At 44.7% G+C, this 7,107-nt stretch overlaps 1 long non-coding RNA gene across 2 annotated transcripts in view; it reads right to left on the bottom strand.

Annotated features, from left to right (window-relative positions):
• Positions 1 to 7,107, bottom strand: part of LOC309335108 — a 69,729-nt gene extending 62,622 nt beyond the window's left edge. For both annotated transcript variants that reach the window (XR_014153349.1, XR_014153350.1), the window contains exon 1: positions 6,711 to 7,107. This is a non-coding gene — a long non-coding RNA (uncharacterized lncRNA). The remainder of the gene's footprint in view (positions 1 to 6,710) is intronic.

Genomic DNA, 7,107 nt, shown 5'->3' on the forward strand with positions numbered 1-7,107 from the left:
ATGCCTGTTATGGGGTAGCCATGGTATAGTCCCCCGCCCCCTGTTAAGAAAAAAAGTATTAGAGGGGCTGCACGTGTCTCACCCGGGGATTGTCTGGATGAAGGCATTAGCCTGTAGCTATATGTGGTGGCCAGGCATAGATGCGGAGATAGAGGGCTGGGTGAAATGTTGTGAGCCCTGCCAGGTCTCCTGGCCAGATCCACCCAAGGCACCAGTACAGTCCTGGGAGTCCACACAGTCCCCATGGTCCCGGGTGCACGTGGATTTCACAGGGCCTTTTCAGGGCCAACACTTCCTAATAGTGGTTGACTCTCAGTCGAAATGGCTTGAGGTGGTGCCAACCTCAACTGTGTCTGCTAGAGTGACTATAAACGCGCTCAGGAAGCTATTTGCGACACACGGCTTGCCAGACACACTGGTGAGTGATAATGGGACCGCTTTTACTTCGGCGGTACTCAAAGAATTTGTAACCAAGAATGGAATCCGCCACATTCGTTCTCGTTCTGCTCCTTTTCACCCGACCACTAATGGCCAAGCTGGACGCATGGTCTATACTACCAAAGATGCGCTTATGCGCATAGTGCATGCAGATTGGACTCTCCGGCTAGTGGAGTTCTTATTGGCCCAACACATCACCCCAAGCACAGTGACCGGCCGGAGCCCGGCGGAGTTACTTATGGGAAGGAGGCTCACTACCCTCCTTGATCTTATGCACCCTGACTGGGCTCTTGAGCAACGGCCATCCACTGTGGTGTGGGAGGCTCCAAGAGGGTTCTCTCCTGTGTACGTCCGAAACTATGAGTCCCAGGTATCATTGCCCACTGTACAGCTCCAGTTTCCTACAAGGTAGGTTTGGAGGGCGGGACTGGTTTGGAAGAGACACCTTAACCAGATTAGAGCCAGGACACCTCCGAACACGGAACTCTAAGTGGAACCAGAGAACGGAGAAATGGGTACTTCGGGAGATTCTGTGCCCAGGCCAGGGTGGGAAATAGACGGGTTGTCAGTGACTGAATTACCCCAGCAGGGCGACTTCAGGCCGGAATCCTCAGTGGCTCCATTGGCAGTGACCCCTTCGGAGCCAGCCTCGCTGACCGCCCCACTCAGACCACGGGTACAAGAGGAACCTCCTGGGTTACCCAGTCGGGCACAGGAACCGCGACAGTCCGAGCAGGAGCAGAAAAGGCCATCACACCTTGATGACTATGTTTGTTCCTTTTGTTAGGAAGTTGGGGGGAGGAGTGTTATGTATTGGGTTTAACACATTTTATGTTACAAGGCGCGTTCTAACCAATCGTATAAGCGTTGGTAGACGAATGTTCTAATGGCAAGTAAGCACATACACTTTCAACTGTGGAATTTGCTGCCAAGGAGTGTGGTGGAGTCTCCTTCTTTGGAGGTCTTTAAGCAGAGGCTTGACAACCATATGTCAGGAGTGGTCTGATGGTGTTTCCTGCTTGGCAGGGGGTTGGACTCGATGGCCCTTGTGGTCTCTTCCAACTCTATGATTCTATGAACTGTCAACTGTCAACGGTCCGTTCATGTTGGGGCTTTTATTGTGTAGTCCTGCGAGTTCGGGTTTTGTCTTCCTGTGAGTGAGCCATTGTCACTGACAATGTTGAATAAACATAGTTGAGGAACTTATACTGCCTTGGGCTTCTGACTTTTTCCGAACATTTAACATTTGCCATCACCCTGGCCCGGGCCTTTGCCTTCGCTCTAGCCTGGGCATTTGCCTTTGCCTTTGCCTTTGCCCTGGCCCAAGCCTTCGCCTTCGCTTTTGGCTTTGCCTTTGCCTTGGCCCTGGCCCTGTCCTGGGCCTTCACTTATTCCTTTGCCATCGCCTTGGCCCTGGGCCAGGCCTTTGCCTTTGCCTTTGCCTTTGCCTTTGCCTTTGCCTTTGCCTTTGCCTTTGCCCTGGCCCAAGCCTTTGCCTTTGCCTTTGGCATGGCTCAGGACTTTACCTTGGCCCTGGCCCTGGCCTTCGCCTATTCCTTTGCCATTGCCCTGGCCTGGGCCTTCGCCTTGAGCCGGGCCTTTGCTTTTGCATTTGCCTTTGCCCTGGCCTGGGCTTTTGCCCTAACCTTAGCCCTGGCCTTAGCCCTGGCCTTTGCCTTTGCCTTTGCCATTGCCCTGGCCTGGGCCTTTGCCCTTGCCCTGGCCTTTCAGTTAGAGCTGAGGTTGAAAGGATTCATGATGTTACTTGAACAGGGTTTAAATCATCCCTGCCAGGGTGTTTTATATGATAAACAAACTTGAAATTAGTATGACTGCAAATCCACATTCCATTTTCACTTAGTGTGTTCTCAAGATCTCCTTGTTTCGGTTCTGTATTTTATTTTCTCTTTAGGGAGATCCCAACCAATTATAGATAGGGTTTTACATGTCTTCTAATTATGACAGAATAGAATTGGGGAAAGCCTACAAGGGAAACAGACCAAATGAGGAACAGAATGCTATCCGTGGATGTAAAGGCTTTCATGGAATTAGCAATGGCTGCCAGAATGCCGGATTAACATTCCCATCTGAAAATGCGCTTCACAATAAAACAACTAGCTGAAACTAATTGGGCACATTATATAGTGTCTGCATTGTGACAACAGGCTCCCCGAATATCTGTCTTCAACATTTTGCTTGTGGTATTATTTCCTGCATGCAAATTTAAGTTTGCAAATGATTCCAGTTTGAAGGCCTCTCTTCAAAAGCCTCACACTTCTTCCTGAGCCCATTGCAACAATGCATTATGTTAATTACCTATATGTGATTGTCTGGGTCCTGAGGCAAATTAATATCTTCAGAGTATACTGTACATTTATGCAGATTGCTGGGTGTTTATCTTTTTAGCTCATTATAGGAAGCGCTTATTTTGGAATCGTATAGCACTAGGAAACCAATTGACTCTGAGATCAGTTCTTGCTGTTAACTAACAGCTTTATTTCCATTTCACTCGCTTATATCTACCCACTCAAAAAATGAATGTTTGCTGTTTCGTACTCTTAATCCAGACAGTGAAGAATTAGGCCATTAATTTTTACTGCTCCTAATGCCGGTGGTGCATGTCATGATGTTTGCCCAGTTATAAAACTGAAGTTTTGTACCTCTGTTGGGCACCATTTTAAAGTTATTTTTGCTTCACATATAGAAACACCCGTTTCTGGGGTTTAGCCATCTCTTTGGTCATTCTAGCAGGACCCAAAAATAAAACCCAAAGCAACCAAAAGCTGAGACTACACTCTATAGGACAACATAATTTGAAAGTTGGCTGGAGGGGGGAATCTCCTGAGTGGTAGTCAAGTAAATTTTATTCAGAGTAGGTAGACCCAGTGAAATTAATGGATTAAACTTAGTCATGTTCATTTATTTCAGTGGCTCAGCTCTTGGAAAAACATTATGCCAGACTTCCCCAACCAGTTACCCTTCAGATATTTTGGACTCCAATTCCCATCTGCCCCGGTCATCAGGATGTCAGTTTGCATTCATTGCTACAGAAAGTATTGATCTGATGTGTAGAGATCTTTCCTATTCTAATTAATTCAAGAGGGTTCTGGAAGCTTCTCTGCTTGAAAGAAACAAGCAGAAGATTCATGATGTTTGGGTTATTCCTTCAGAGAAGCTGAGGACAGCTGGCTTAAACTGGTTCTGTTATCTCTTCTTCAAGGTCATGCTGACTATAATAATAGGCCAGGAGCAGCCTCGGTTTCACTTTCACTTTCTATCTCTCTTCCTTCCGGTGTGGTGTTTTGTATATAGTGTTAAGGGTTGGTCTTATTATAAGTTATTGTAGGTTTAAGTTAAGTCTGCTGCAACTGGATTTCTTATGGACAGTGCCAATCCTGAATATATTGGATTTGTGACCATTATGCTCACTTGCCTTTAGGAGCAGTAAAGCTCTGCTGGATGAAATATTAATTGCTTCTGGTTTATTTTTGGGAATCCTGCAACGTGTTTAAGTTTTTACAATGCTAACTATACATTGGAGTTCTGCTCTAGATCAATACTGAATAGAATTCCATGACACAGGGGCTATGGTCATGGCTTATGGGAGTTGTAGTCCATCACATCCAGAGAGCATCAGGTCAAAGAACGTTGTCCTATGCCATGAAACTGAGCCCCAGGCACAAGGGGACAGGATTAGCTCCCATCTCACTATCACCCATGAGTAAACCATTCACAGTCAATGGCTGCCATAGGCAGTGATATGAGGAAAACAAAAGGACAGCAAAAACTGCCCTGATTTGATACTGCATGGTCTAGGTTGCATTGGGAGCAAGGCCCATGGTGGGGTACAATGTGCTCAGATATACAGAATTCGCCACCCTAAGAAGCCCCTCAAATTTATGGGACATATCTGCATCATAATAACAAACCTCCCATTCTTGTATTTGTAAAAGCCAAAATGGAAGGAAAAGGAGGAAAGACTGCCTTTTTATTATTTATAAATTGAAAATCATATTTTAAATATTTTTATTATTATTTTATTCCTTGTTCATTGCTGCCCTGGGCTCCTTTGGGAGGAATTATAAATTTAATAATAAAAATAAAAATGAATGCATGTTTACCTCGGCTTTTACATTGACAAAATGCCCCAGGCAGCTTACAAAAGAGCAACACAATCACAAGAGCAATAATCAAAAGGCTGCTGCCAGGACTGGATTGGAGCACTAAAATCAGATTTTAGCAAAACAGTACAATCACATTCCTTCTATGCATAAATACAAGAGAAATCAAGGGCACCCGATGTTGTCTTTAGAATCCGGATGGTACAGTTACTGACTTCATTTTGGGTCAAGTTGGTGTTTTTGTTTCCTTGCAATCACCCCCCCCCCCAACCATGTTCTTAGAGTAGATTAAATTTTGAGTCTGTTAACCTTGATCCTTAACTTTTCAGTAACTTTAGAGTCAAAATAAAACTTCTGAGTTATGAGCCAAACATCGCTGCAGTGCCTTCCCTACAGTGGTAGGAATTAATAGTGTCTGAAATTTCTGAGGGCATGCAATACATCTCTGGAATGGACCTTCTTTTTAAACAGCCATAAAGCTTTTGATACCTCAAGGATCATGCTATGTAATTACAGGAGTTACTTTTTATATATCAGTGGCAGATATCCTTCATTTTACTGAGTTTCTAAGGGACAATAACGGCCATTTCTGCCCCCTCATCTGCAGTGTTTGGATGCCCAATCTGTTTCTTTCTGTTGCAGCATATGGTATAAGCACATTCACCAGAGTCATTTTGATGATTTAGGATATGCATCACTTGTCTCCCATTCGTATAATGTACTTTACCCCTCCATTGCCCTTTGCTTATGGGTTAGAGTCCCAGCTTCTGTGGAAGTGAGGGTTGAGCAAGGACATTGTTGAAGTTGAAGTCTTTTATTTGGCAATTCCACTTTGCACCCCCGTTTTCACCTTCACCCCCATGTCTGTGCCTCTATCTTCCTCTTGTGCAACCTCCCTTGTATACAAACCACCAACAAGGTACCTCCTTCATCTTTCTCCTCCCACTCAATGCAACTACTAACTACCCTAAGCATAGCCTGAAGGAGCGTTTCCACTACCATCTTCAACCCGGACATTGAGGTCCAGCTCCGAGGGCCTTCTGGTGGTTCCCTCACTGTGTGAAGTAAAGCTACAGGGAACCAGGCAGAGAGCCTTCTCAGCAATGGTACCCTCCTTGTGGAACACCCTCCCATCAGATTCAAAAAGAACTACACAACTTTTAAAAGAAATCTGAAGGCAGCCCTGTATCCAGCTACAAAGGCCTTCTGGCAGTTCCCTCACTGCAAGAAGTGAGGTTACAGGGAACCAGGCAGAAGGCCTTCTTGGAAGTGGCGCCTGCCTTGTGGAACTCCCTCCCACCAGATGTCAAGGAAATAAACAACTCTCTGACTTTCAGAAGACATCTAAAGGCAGACCTGTTTAGGGACGTTTTTGATGTGTGATGTTTCATCATGTTTTTAATATTCTGTTGGGAGCCACCCAGAGTGGCTGGGGAAACCCAACCAGATGGGTGGGGTATTATTATTATTATTAATTCTAAGTGGGAATGTATAACTTCACAAAAGTTATCCAGTCCTATGCAGACTTAGGTGTGGCCCTGATTGCATTGAGTTTGGTACTCATGGTGCTACATCTCCCAGGTCCTTCTCAAGAACCTCTATGACGCTGCCTCATACTGAGCCAGACCTCTGCTTAGTATTGTCTACACTGATGACAGTGTCCAAACCCTCCAAGTGTCCCTATTTTCCATGGATGATCCTGGATTTACAGAAGCCACCCAGCTTTTCCTTAGGTTGTCTGTATTTTCTACACAGAAATGTTGGATGGCATGGTAGGATGTCCCTATTTTCATTGGAGAACTGTTGGCGGGTATGGTAGGGTTGCCATATGTTCTGAATTTCCTGGACATATGGCAGTTGGAAACAGTGTCCAGGCAGAAATCACTGACTGAAATATCTGGGAAGTCTAGATTTCCTTAAGAATAACTCAAAACTTCATGTTTATTTGTGTTTTTGAAGTTTTGCCCAAAAAAGCTCAACAACTTTTGTGTCTGGATTTTTCACTTTTTGAAATATAGCAACAAATTTTCACTCTTTGAAATAGGACGTGCCTATTTTCATCAGATAACTGTTGGAGGGGACACCTCTATTTTCATCAGATAAATGTTGGTGGGTGAGGTGTCTTAATGTAGAGATGTTTCTTAGCCTTACCTGAAGATGACAGAAAATGGATCTGGGAATCTGGGATCTTCTTCATCTTCTGAGATACAGCCCCTCTTCTCTCTAATCCTAGACTACTCACCTAGACTACTCAGAACCTCTGTGACATCTCTATCTGCCCAGGCTCATTATGACATCATAGTATATCAGCCACCCATGGCTGGATGATGCTCATTCAGCAGCTTAGCAACGGCAGACACCATATTTGTAAGCAAGCAAATGAAAACACTGGTCTGGCACCAAGGTGACTCGGGTTCAAATTATTTCCCTGAAACGTTTGAGCAATGTGCTACTTTTATGGTTGGAAAGTATGTGCATACTCGAGCAAACACTGAACAGGAAAAATGGAGTGTTCAGAATAACAGTGTGCTAGTCAAAGTACAAAACA

This window comes from Podarcis erhardii (genome assembly GCF_964252035.2).
Source record: "Podarcis erhardii genome assembly, chromosome: 2".
Lineage (NCBI taxonomy): Eukaryota > Metazoa > Chordata > Lepidosauria > Squamata > Lacertidae > Podarcis > Podarcis erhardii.